The sequence below is a fragment of the Argentina silus genome (genome assembly GCF_951799395.1).
Source record: "Argentina silus genome assembly, chromosome: 1".
Lineage (NCBI taxonomy): Eukaryota > Metazoa > Chordata > Actinopteri > Argentiniformes > Argentinidae > Argentina > Argentina silus.
In genome coordinates this window covers 27,868,339-27,881,965 of record NC_139655.1, presented here as the reverse complement: position 1 = coordinate 27,881,965, position 13,627 = coordinate 27,868,339, and positions in this window count along the sequence as shown.

Below are 13,627 nucleotides of genomic sequence, written 5' to 3'. Positions count from 1 at the left end.
CGTGAAAAACAGAATATTGTGGGCAAGTTTCCGCTCCAAGAAACCATCATCATACATCATAGTCTCCCCTTGGCAAGGAGAGTATGGCGGTGTCACCTGCTCAGAATAATTTGGAGAAGAGTGCAATTTTTAAAAAGTATAATAAAAATATATATACTAAATGCATATATCTTATATATAACATTATATTCAATCGGCAGTATCATTGTTTGGTTTGGGGTCTTGGTCTTGACGTTGCGGCCAAGAGAATGAGTTTTGTCGAGTTCTTGTAATGACTGGAGAACTTAGACAGAGGACTCAAATGCACGACTCGGAGACAAAAACTTCAATCCAATAGAATAGTCTTTACTATCAAAAGGTTCAGTACACAGGTAGGCAGTCAAGGGGTAGGCAGATAATCCAGGAAGGGGGTAGGCAAAAAGCAAAGTCAGAAACACTATCAGAGATCAAAATAACCAGGAATACACAACACGACGAAAAATCACTGGAACACTTGACACAAGGTACAAAGACGACCTGGCACAGAGACAGAGGAACACCCAGACTAAATACACAGGGAAGAATGATGAGGAACAGGTGAAGCCAATCAGGGCGGGGTAGACAATCACACAGGCGGGAAACACACAAGGGCAGGTGGTGAAGTGTCTGAAACGAGAGACAAGGTGAGTAACACAAAAATAAACAGGAAACAAGAAATTAAATAACATGAAACAAAGACAAACATAAACGAAGGAACAGGGTGGGACGTTACAGTTCTGTCCTGCTCTATAAGGTTGAAGACAAGCTTCTGTATAGCCACGCCATATTATTGATGGATTCTTGACAAGGAATCCTGCATCACACATTGCTGTGCAATCCTGCACTGTTTGACTGATTTACACACATACTTGTAAATGTCTCCCTTCATTTCCACAGTGCCACTGTAGGCAGTTATGACAGTAAGAATTGCGTGCTGCTGGGCATTTAAATGGATATTATATTGGGTATGCTTTTGACTTGGATGCATCAAAAGCAACTGTATGAAAGACTGAAAAATGATGGTCATTTTGGAAGCTTTGTCTTGCTTGGAATGGAACCCTAAGCTGTTTTATAGAGGCAAACCGTACAATTTGCTTATTGTATTACTCTTGATTTTGAGCCTTTGGTCTAACATGCACTTACCATCCATCAGTTCTGACAAGGCTTTGGAAGGCGTCTTGTATCAAGGCATGGAAGGTTTTTGTTTACATAACCCATTACTGAACCATTGCCACAGAAAATTACATTTTGATTGGGACTGTGAGAGACAAAAATACAGGACACAAATCAGACTTGTTGGGATAAGTGTTAATAAAATTACCGAGACAGTTATCAACCGCAATAATAGTCACGCACAATAATTCATTTTAGATTGTTGGTCCAAACTTGTTCTGTATTTCACAATAACTTGAGCAATGAGATTGCTCATATCATACCTGGAGGGTGTAGTCGATGATTTTAATGTAGCTGCTGTTGATACGAGAGGAGCCTATCAAACAGGGTGATAGAATAGTGTGTGGTTATAACAGCTCATACACTTATAAACATATGGTGGCCAGAGAGAGAGAGAGTGAGAGAGAGAGAACATGCAATATCTTAGCTTCTCTAATGGGCTGTATCACACCAAGTACACAAGCCTTGTGACAATGTCACGAAGAGTTCAATAGCCTCGGAATGGAACATAACGATCTGCTACGGACTGGTGCTTGGATGGAAAGGACCCATTTAGCGCCGGTTTCAGGGAGCACATTACAACTTTGAAACTGAACTTTGGAATAAAGTGAGCCAGTTATAATTGATATGCAGACCCACTTGCTGTGTTTCCCCCCTTCTGCCTCCACGTTCACTGAGGTGTCTGGCGTTGGCAGATATGAGCTCTGTGAGGCCGATGCTCTGTGGCAGCCTGTCGACCTTGCATTTATTTTTCTTCGTCTCGTTGCGTTTTGACCGAAGATGTTGTCTGAGGAATCATCACGTCAGAGGGAGGGACAGGTAATTTGTGGCACGGTAATGTGTGACACGGCTCCATCGGCAGAGACAAAATCAAAACAAACACAGGAAATGTCATTAGGAAGTGTCTCCGGCTTCGAGATGGAACATAACTTGATTGTGACACGACTTTGAATGGTGTATGGGACTTGTGAAAAAGGTGTCATATTGACCTTCTACTGGATCAGGACTGTATACTGTATATCTGTACTGCGCAGCAAAGTATTATAGGCTTCTACAACAAAATTCACATGACACCATATGGAGGAATTCATGTTTTCAGGCTTGAGGAACTGAATAAGACCTCCGCTTTCTGGCAGCACACATTCTCCCCCAGCCCCCTGCTCAGTGTGGGATGGATGGTGGTGGGCCACAGCGAGGAGACTATGGCAGGATGTGGTTTACAGCGCAATCTCCCTGCAAATGGAAAACAAGTGGATATAAATCAGTCGCTTTATAGAGATGTGTGTGTGTGTGTGTGTGTGTGAGTGAGTGTGTGTGTGTGTGTGTGTGTATGTGCATGTGCGTGAGTGAGTGAGTGAGTGTGTGTGTGTGTGTGTGTGTGTGTGTGTGTGTGTGTGTGTGAGAGAGAGAGAGTGTGTGTGTGAGAGTGTGTGTGTGAGAGTGTGTGTTTACTTTGCTATTGGAGGCTATGAGAGGCTTCCTAATGGAAAGTGAACTGGTCCTGCTACTGCCAATGAGCCCCCTGGTGCCTCTAGGTGTAAGCTCTCCCATTCAGCCCTCGATTAGGCTCACCTAACTCTGCCAGGCCACAGAATGGCATCATCCATCTGGCGAGTGTGTGTGTGTGTGTGTGTGTGTGCGCTTGTGTGGTGTGTCTGTGTGGTGTGTGTGTGTGTGTGTGGCATAAACAGCTCTGGTCTGGTCTGTCGGTGCAGTGCAGGTACTAATCCCAGTGCACTCTCAGGCTATAACACAATTTTCTCTCTCTCTCTCTCTCTCTCTCTCCTTTTTCGCGAGCAGACCAGGGCCTGTGTCTGATTCCAGATCAATACACCTCCAAAGTGCTTTGTCACTTTTTTCCGAGCGACTGCTTCAGCAACAACAGCTCATTCAGAGGTGTGAGGGAAGGGAAGGCAGGCGTTCAGCTTCAAAGACTTCTCAGGTGGAAACAGCAGAGGAGCCCAAGGACAAGCCTGGAGGAGAAAAACAGAGACGCACGGCAAATTGTGCCTTTATCAATGAACAAGGACAGAGATTGTTGTCTGGCTCTCTCCATTCCAATTTCATCATCTCTCTCTCTCTCTGTGTGCCGGTGCTTGCTTCAGCATGTTTTCAACCTGGGATAAATCATCAAACTTGGCCTTGAAGTGGACTTGAATCTATCATCAATTACCAGGTTTCATTCATCTTTAATTCTATGTTGCCCCAAACCCCAGACCCCCCCCGCCCCCCACCATCATCACCACCACCACCCTCACACCCCCGGAGTCCTTCCCAGAATCAAAGGAACCACAGCAATCAGAAATCTCCTTTTCTTACAGGCGACAAATGACATAGGGCTTAATTCCCATCCTTGTCCTTTTGACAGGACTACAAATGAGTTCCCAATTTGAACATGAATCATCCCCTGCCCTCCCTCTCCACACACACACACACACACACACACACACACACACACACACACACACACACCTTCTCCAAAGACAGAATGTGATTGCCAGATTATGAATGAAGGGCTAATATAGAGCCGGCACAGGGCTGAGAGGGCTCTGCAGAGACGTGTTGATGTTCCGTCATATTCCTGACACCTCCAAACATGCACACATAAATCATAACTGCTGTATGGACTGCATCACCGTGGGGATAGTCACTTTCTTTCTTTCTCTCTCTCCCTCTCTATCTCTTTCTATCTCTTTCTCTCTCTTTCTCAAAGTGAAGATACACACTCACTCACTCACTCAAGTCTCTCTTTCTCTCTGTCTGTCTCTTACTCACTCTCACTCACGCAGTCTCTCTCTCTCCCTCTAACTCTTTTTCTTTCACTCACTCACTCACTCAGTCTCTCTCTCTCACTCTCTCTCTGTCTCTCTCTTTCTCTTACTCAGAGAGAGAGGGTTGACCCTCGATCTTACTCAACCCTCGAAGGGTGTATGTCTAGTGTTTGCAAGTAATGACTCCAGTAGGGAAACAGTTATGTTCTGTGGTCTGCCAGAATCCCTGCATATGATTGGTGTGTGTGTGAGAGAGAGAGAGAGAGAGAGCAACAGACAGAGTGAAGGTCACGCCCGCTCACTATCTCAGATTTATAATCCATCCATTCCGCTCTCGGTTACCATGGCAGCAACGAGTTGGAAGGCAAACAATGCCATTCAGGGTGGAAGACTTTGATGAAAGGAGAGAGAAATGTGTATTACCTTCTCACACACACACACACACACACACACACACACACACACACACACACACACACACACACACACACTGTCTGATTATGTTGGACTCCATACTGGTGCATTTACAGCACTAAACTTTCATAATTTATACTTCTTAATATATATATATCGACCAAGGGTTAGGGTTACACTTTCAAATCAGCATATAGAATCCACCATAAACATTAGCTGTTCAGAGCCAGTAATCCTTGGGACAGCTGAGAGAAACTCTAACCACTCCAAGTTTGCAGGGATGCGGTGTGTTGAGCCGCAGCTGAAATGGAAAAGGTGATGTTGTTGTTTCACCGGGGAAATGGGCCTGTTTCTCTTCATAAAACCGGTTGTCTGTGTGTTTATGTGTCGGTGCCGAGTCGAGACCGTCAGGCCGCTGGCGACTGCGTCTGTATTCTAAACACCGAAAGCAGTCCTGCCTCACTCTTGTTTATTCACAGACACATCATATCCCACATCATATCCCACATCATATCCTACATCATATCCTACATCATATCCTACATCATATCCTACATCATATCCCACATCATATCCCACATCATATCCCACATCATATCCTACATCATATCCCACATCATATCCCACATCATATCCTACATCATATCCTACCCAGAATCTATTTCACATCATATCCTACATCATATCCTACATCATATCCTACATCATATCCCACATCATATCCTACATCATATCCCACATCATATCCTACATCATATCCTACATCATATCCTACCCAGAATCTATTTCACATCATATCCTACATCATATCCTACCCAGAATCTATTTCACATCATATCCTACATCATATCCTACCCAGAATCTATTTCACATCATATCCTACATCATATCCTACATCATATCCTACCCAGAATCTATTTCACATCATATCCTACCCAGAATCTATTTCACATCATATCCTACCCAGAATCTATTTCACATCATATCCTACATCATATCCTACCCAGAATCTATTTCAGTGAGTGACGAGCAGACGAGAATATGGAATATAGAATATTCCTTTAATTATATTGGAGAGACTGATTACATTCTCCTTATTCATTGTGTTTACCTGTCTCTTGCTGCTTGTGTAAGTGCTATACAAGCAGCTGTCGGAAGACAGAGAAGAAACATTCTGTCAGAGATCTGGGGGGGGGGGAGAACAAACAGCCTGTGGATGACAAGGCAACCTGTTCACAATTCATCAACATTGATTCACCACCAGAACCCTCCGATCCCTCATTAATTCAGCTCCTCCTGCAAATATGCTAATTCCTAAACATGTCATTGGACCGAGAGACATAGCAGTGTCTTGGATGCGATTGACTCCACTAGGAATATGTGTATCTTGCTTCTTCTCAATGAGAAGATGACACATAAAAAAAAAACACACACAGTGATTGCAGACTCTAGCTCCAGTGGTAATGGTTCGTTGCTAGTGGGTAATGACAAAGTGTTGTCTGATCAGGGCCATTATTGAAATGTTGTGTGTTTGCGAGCTACACACAGAGAGAGTGTCTTTCGCAAACAGCTGTGGTGAGAGGAATTATTGGCAGGAGAACTGTGGAGTGCTCGGCAAATTTACTCTCACTCATCTGAATTTGTGAAATAAACAAGGGAAAGGAGGGGGGCGTGGATGGGCTGGGGGAGTCTTTTTCTTGTGACTAATCGAGTCTGGAAGGCTAAGGAAGAGGAGGAGGAGGAGGCTCTGAATGTGTTGTGGTTTAGTATGGAGGGGAAACAGCTGCTGCTATAGCAGACCCGGAGGATAAAGTATGGATTCTTCAGAGGGTCAAAACAACGATCTGTCTGACCCCTGTCCCACTCTGTCTGAACCCTGCCCTGCTCAGTCTGACTGCTCCCCTACGTTTCAGAGCTCACTGATGACACACAGAGTCATAACAAAGTCATAACACAGTTATAAACGATAGTCTGCCAGGCAGACGATATAGATGTCAATTTGTTGTGCCTGTCCTGTCTCTCATTATCCTAATGACCATAGTGGAGCTATGAGTGTGCTGAAACTAGGAGGCAGATAGTTGTTTGGTGTAATGAGGGTGAGTGTTTCCTCTGCCCCTGCTTTAACTCATTACAGAAGCAGGGGGATGATTAGCGCTAGTTTATTAGCTGTAACTGGGGGAATGGCCTCCTTCCTCCCTCCCTCGGTGGAAACTCTCTCCACCCAAGGGATTCTTAAACACTCTTAATAGCTTTGCGAACAACACTCTACCATGTCAAATGTGAAACAGGTTTTCCTGATTAAGGGAAATGCATTGCAAGTAACAACAACTCAACAACCTGTCGTGCAAAACATAGAAAGCAAGCAGCTTGACATTTTTTACTTGGAGTGAGTGAGCCATCGTTTGTTTAGTGTTTGTTTTGGTGGATGCCTCTTGGAGCCAAGGCCACTTTCAGGCAATTAGTCATGTTTAGTAACTCTTGTATGCTCCACCTCCACCCCCTCAATCATAAACACAGGTAATTATGTTCCATGTGGTAAAAGATTCAGACACAGTGTACTGAGATGATAGAAAAACGAACAGTGAAAGATGCGCTGTAGCTTCACTCTGTGTTAACCGAGCCTGCGGGGTGCTTAACCCACACATTATTAAGGGCTTACCGGGAAGGATTACTAATTCAAAATCGATACATTCTGACGTTGAGCCCTTCAGGAGTGTAGTCTTTCATGTTTTGATACATGCAGTAATTGCGCCTCCTTGGAGGAGAGTTTAAACCTCGTGGGCTTAAGAAGAGAAAGCGTTTCTAAATAGGAAAAGTATGTAAAAGATTATAGGATGGATCTGGAGGCTCGCTATACTTCTGACTCAAGGCAGCAGGTCTTGTGGTTGAATAAAGACCTGGATATAAGAGTTAATCCTAGAGGTCAGTCTTTCACTGTTGTGGTCACACACACACACACACACACACACACACACACACACACACTTATACACACACACACACACACACACACACACACACACACACACTTATACACACACACACACACACACACACACACACACACACACACACACACACACACACACACACACACACACACACACTGTCCCGTATAAATAAGCTGTCCTCTAGAGGCAGAAATTCAAATGTCACCAGCTGAAGTTTGTTGTGAGTGTTACAAACTCTTTTCAAAGGTCAGAGACTACTTTGTGGCCACTGTTCCATTTTAGCCCTGCCACCAAAGCAGTTTTTAAACCATCACAAGAGCGTCCCTGGCACTGAGACAGTAAGCCTAGCCAAGTCCATGTGGTGACTCAGTGTGGAGAGGTTTCTAGTGTCGTCAGTCTAACTGAGCAACTTAGTGTATGACTGCATTATTCACCACCTCATTTCCCCTCATTTACTCTTTTGGTCCCTCCCTCCCTCCCTGCAGTCTCTTTTCTCGCCTTTCACTACCCTCTCTCCTCTCTTTCCATCTCTCCATTTCACTCCCTCTATCTCTATGATGCTGTTCTTATCATACCCCAATGCCAGCCCCTACTGAACCAACGAGCCTCATACAGGAAGCCATAACACAGCAGTATGAGCTTTGAGTCAGAAAAACTGCATTTCCCATGAGCCACGTGACCATTATCCTTCTCATCTCAGTGAACAAATACTGCTCTAAGGTGTTTTTCGTAGGAGGTCTGTGAGAGCAGGTTTGATGCTTGGTGCCGGTTGCCTAGTACCCTGGCCTCTTCAAACACACAGAGACAGTGACCCTGCCTGTCCTGCCTGTCCTCAAACGTGAGTGGAGCCTCCAGCTAGAAGGCTAGCCAGCAGCACAGTGAGTGTGCAGCCATAATAGGCACCAGTGGGACCGAAACTCTCAGGCATCAGGCCCAGAATGATAATCCCCACTCCCCCCGTCCCCCCATCTCCCCGTTCCCAAATCCCCCCCAAGGCAGGAATGTAGGTCCATGCAGGAATATTAGTCAGAAGAGGTTTATTATTATTGCAGGGAAGTAATACGAATGGTCTGAGTCACTCTGCGTCACGCCGGTTGAGAGGTGTAATTTGTTCTATAGCCTTCACTGGAGTAGCTCCACCACTGTGAATCATAATGGATGAAAGAGCTTTCAGTGTGGAGAAAGCAAATGATGGAGCTTTATAACCCTTACTGGTTAATGTGGCTATGCACAGTATTACAGCGTGGTGGAGTATGCCATGAGATGAGATCCAAAGTCAAAGTGCTGTAGTCCATTTATTAGTTCTTATCATTCCTCTTAGTGTCATATGTTTTAACACAACACAGCAAGTTCCATGATATTCATATGGTGTGGTGGTTTAGGGAGCTCTGTGTAAATTGACCATATGCATGCAGGGATGAATCTACAACATCTAAGCAATGAAACATCTCACTACATACTGTATGGTAGCCTCCTATGGCTGTTGAGCCAGACTAGTAGGATCCTCAAAACATCACTGGATCCTTCTATTCTGAAATCCTCGTGAGCTTCTGTAAGAGTGTTTCAACATGGTTGCATTGGCACTCCCACAGACAGAGAGGTAACAGAGAGGATGAGGTAACAGCTGAGAATCTGGCAGGTGCAATTGAACCTCCCTGCCTCCACTCCCCTAGCAGGAATCCGTATAACCTGGAAATGCACCCCCCCCCTCCCCTCAGCTCCCAGAAGCTGCTCTGTTGTAAATGCATCAGAGACGCCTGGAGTGTAGTGTCTCTCTCTCAGGTTTCATTGAGGGAATGCAGCACAGAGGTTTCTCTCTCTATAGTTGTGGGTTATACATAACATAAAAATACACTTTAGGATGTAGTATCTGAACAATAGGTGTGTGGGTATTGACTAAAGGTGAAGCATGTTGTTTTGCCCTCTTTGGCCACAATGAAAATGTAAAAATATACAAATGCTACGTTTTCTATATGCGCCTATTCTTGTAAACAAACAAAATCTAAACGCTCAACCACGACACCATGGAGAGCACTTTATTTTTGGAGCAAAACAGCGCTCTTCACTGGACGTTCTTCATGTGTTCTCATTCCTTGACAGCTACCGATTTATCATGGCCATTTAGCACGATTTTTAAAGCTGAAATCTACATACTGGACCTACAAAGAAACCTCTTTCTAACTGTAGGTTGGTGGAAGAGGTATCCACAATAACACACTGTCTACCATTATGAAGAATAATTGTTACAAATGATCCCCACGAAAGACTTGCTTAAGATTCATAAATCAAATCGGTCCTGCTGTCAACAAAGTTGTGTTTCATTGACCAATTACATTGTTTTGAAGTGTGACATTTTGCTGAAGAAGGAGTTCACACAGCGTGTAAAGCACACCCTCTGAAAAAAAGGCCCTCAAATGCCAGCATTTTGGTTGTGGGGCTAAGATATTCCCAGATAAACAATAGTTCTGAATGTCGCCGCACGCACGCACGCACGCACGCACGCACGCACGCACGCACGCACGCACGCACGCACGCACGCACACACACACACACACACACACACACACACACACACACAGCTCGTTCCTGCTGTGGGCGGCATGTGACAGGGATAGAAGGAGACCAGAATGCTTTGCTTTCTTTATTCTGCCTAATAATCCCACTTTAGCAATCATGGTTCATCATGATTCAGTCATGGTTCATCATGATTCAATCATGGTGAGAGCATGCAAGGGAAATCCATCACGTACTAAACATGTAAACCTCTGATCTGTAGGCCTATTGTACTCATTGCATTACGACTGCTGCTACTGTATTATTGGTTGGCGTGTGGCTTTAGGGTTAGAGTTAGGGGGGGACCTAGCTGGGGACCATTTCCACAGCTAGGGTTAACAACAAGCAACCTCTTTGATTATGATATGGTCAACCGAGTGCTTAACCTAAGCGATAAACATTTCTCAAAGCAGTTCATTTACCCATAACCTTGAAATAGAAGCTCACGATAATAATGCAATGCTGGTTCTAATATATTCCCGTACCTGTGTAAGGAGGAGCTCATTCATATTCTGCCTTTAGATCAGTGCAGCGATGACTTAGCACTGACACATGATCAGAAGAGCAACTGAAACACACAGCATCTTGTGTTCATCATGTCCACCTGCTATGGCTTGTTGTTATGTGGCAGGGTGTGTGTCTGATAGTAGCCCCATCATCAGATAAGATGTCAATTTCATTATAAGCTCACTGATAGGTGTTTGGAAGATATGCATGCTGATGCTTTCGGACAGAATTTAGTCACCATCTGTGATCTGTGGATAAACTCCAGAAACTGTTTAAGAGAGTTTTTTTTTTTTTTTTTTAAATGCAAGAGATTCTTCTTTCATAACAATATAGTGTCGTAGCAATATCCTGTGCATCTGCTTAATGGTCAAATCTGAGTTCATTGTGCACCACTGAATATCTGCTATGTAGCCGTACTGTCAAACAGAAGTTGAGGATTTACACCTCATTAGAAGATTACCGCCTTCATCTCAGATTCATTGCTGAAGCAGACTTTTTGTAAATTTTCCAACTTACAGGTATATGACGACTGATGTTTTACATGACTCCAGTTTTATCTTTGTTGTTAAACATGCACCACAGCCATTGTGTTGATAATAAATCGAAATGCTAATGTTATGATTAACTACTACAGTGAGACTGGTCCTCAAAGGGACTAAAGTGAATGGTGTTCAACAGGAATTAATGAACTGTCATTCAGTACGTACTGGATCTGTTTTTGTTTGCTTCATTAGATGCAATAGATGTTCGCTTTGACAATTATACACTACATTGGAAGCTAAAATTAAATCTTTTTTTTTTTTAAATCGAATAAAGTGGCTGTAATAAAGTGGTTGTATCCCTGTCAAGTGGCTTTGGAAAAACATTCATTAGAGATCGTTCCTCTTTACAAAGACTGATCTTGATGAATCGTGGGAGGGAGGTCTTGAGAGGATTCTGTACAACAACATTTCCAGTGAACAAGCCATGCTATGAAGAGAGAGAACACACACACAGATGTACATTTGAAATGTATAGACTGTTGATTGGCTCACCGTGCGTGTATTATCCATGTCATACAGTTGATTTGCGTACCCTTATGCCATGTTTTATGGCAATATTTCAATGGCAAATTTTAAATGGCAATATTATTTGTTATGTGTGTCTCCTTGGTTTGTCCCTTCCATGGTTGTTGGTTTACCGTGAGTACCTTGCCAATGGGGGAACATCAAGGAGACAGGGGTAGGAACAGACTGAGACTTATGCACTGTATATCTGGGAAGACACAGGGTCGCACCGGTGATAAACAGCATACTAACTAATAACTCAGCCCTACATGTCCGCAGAATCCTACACGACTACTTCAGCAGCTTTTCAACTAAAGCAACAAGTCAGGCTTCAATCCAAGATGTGTGTGATGTTAACTTATTTTGATGTCTTACACAGCATTCTTTGTGTTTAGGGTGTGTGTTACTGCAGTCGTTTATAGCCCTGGAGTTCTCCTCACTGACACCTCTGCTGTGTAAAGCAGTGTTGGCTGTCTGGTGTGAGTAAGCGGAGGAGGTGATGCTGTTGGTCTTAATGCTGCTCTCTTAGCTGCTGCTGCTCCCGGAATATAAAAAAGTGCTTTGCTGTGTCTTCTTCTTCTTCTCCTCTGCATCTCTCTGCTCAGCACTTTCCTTGCAGACGAAGCATTGATAAAGAGACAAAACAGACCTACTCATCCTCCTCCTCCTTACGCTTCCCCACTCTGGACCCTGGCACCCTGCCAGATCTCTGCCCGCTGCCCGTCTGCCCGCCTGCTACCTGCTGCCTGGTGAGGGGGTTATGGGTAACTACGCCAGGCTCTAATTCAGCAATAGCAACTTTGTTTATGCTGAGATGGAGATGTTTTGGGAGCAGAGGAAAATCGATGTTGACACAGATACTCATTTTCTTTCTTGATGGGAGGCCAAATAGTAAAATGTTTTAGGTAGTTATGTAGTTATATCTTTATTCTGCATTCCTGTGTAATTTTGGCTTGTAGAAACCACGAGACAGTCAGATGCTCAAATTGTGTGATTGGATTTTTGTCACATCTTTGGACAGGGTTTTTTGAGCATCTAAGTTGCTACTCACAGTCTGCATAGAGTGAAACATTATAGTTTTGTAATAATTGCAATCAAGAGGTCTTGGTATGGTGGATTTTGCATCTGTATGTAATAGGCACTGCACCCCTGGATTTCTGAAGCAAAGTCAAATGAATGTTATCAACTCGCCATCCACACAGCAGCATTGTTGATTAATTTCGTGTATATTTAGGTATTTGAACCAGCAGTCACTAGACCTCGTAGCAGATATATCTTAATTAGTTTGCTATGCTTTTGTCTCTCCGTACGAATCTCCCGTTACGAGGACTGACAGACATTGTGAACAGACTCACCGCGCGAGTTAATTCTGCGGTAGCGGCAGCGGGGGAGCGCGCTTCCTCGAGATGAGAGTAGCGGTGTCGGTTTGAGGCGCTCTGATTGGCTGTCCCACAGGATGCCCAGGTGCCGACAGAAGATGGAATCAGCAGCTGGATCTCTGCGCGTTGCCTGACAGAGGGACGGAAAGGGAGGCGGACCGAGCAATCTCTCTTGTTGTTATAATAGCCCATCTCTCGATCTTATAGCGAGCTGTGTGAATAGACTGTAGCCTGTTATTAAAACACAGGGAGAACAGAGATATGTAAATCCTCACCTCGCCCGGTCTGCACCCTGTGTATTTCAAACCTCGTGACTCCTCTATGGTGCGTGTTACCGCTGCTTGGGGAAAAGGACCTGAAGACAAGGCAGTGAAAGTATCTGGGAGACTGATCTAAAGGAAGTTTACACTTGTCCGCTTATCTGAACGCATCCTCCCACGTTCTGTGACTGCGAGAGCGCTCTATTTGGAGACTGTAGCTGGCGGTCATCTGGCGCCCATTGATCTCGTGTAAGTGATTGATTATCAAATCAACTTACTGCATGTATATCTTTGCGACTTCATCGCACAAGAATTGGCTACATTTCGGAATGCTCTGATTCAATATGAACTTTGTCTCTGTTTAGAAAGGGATCGGGCTACATGACAGGTGTCTTTACGAATCAAATCATTTGTTTGATTACAGCAGATCTCATAAGGATTTCAGAATGGAAAGATATAGGCCTAGCCTTCCTTTCTTTTAGGGCTACTCTTTACAGATAGGCTATTGCTTATTTTCTAGTCAGCTAAACACAGTAGGGAACATGTGAAAGCCCC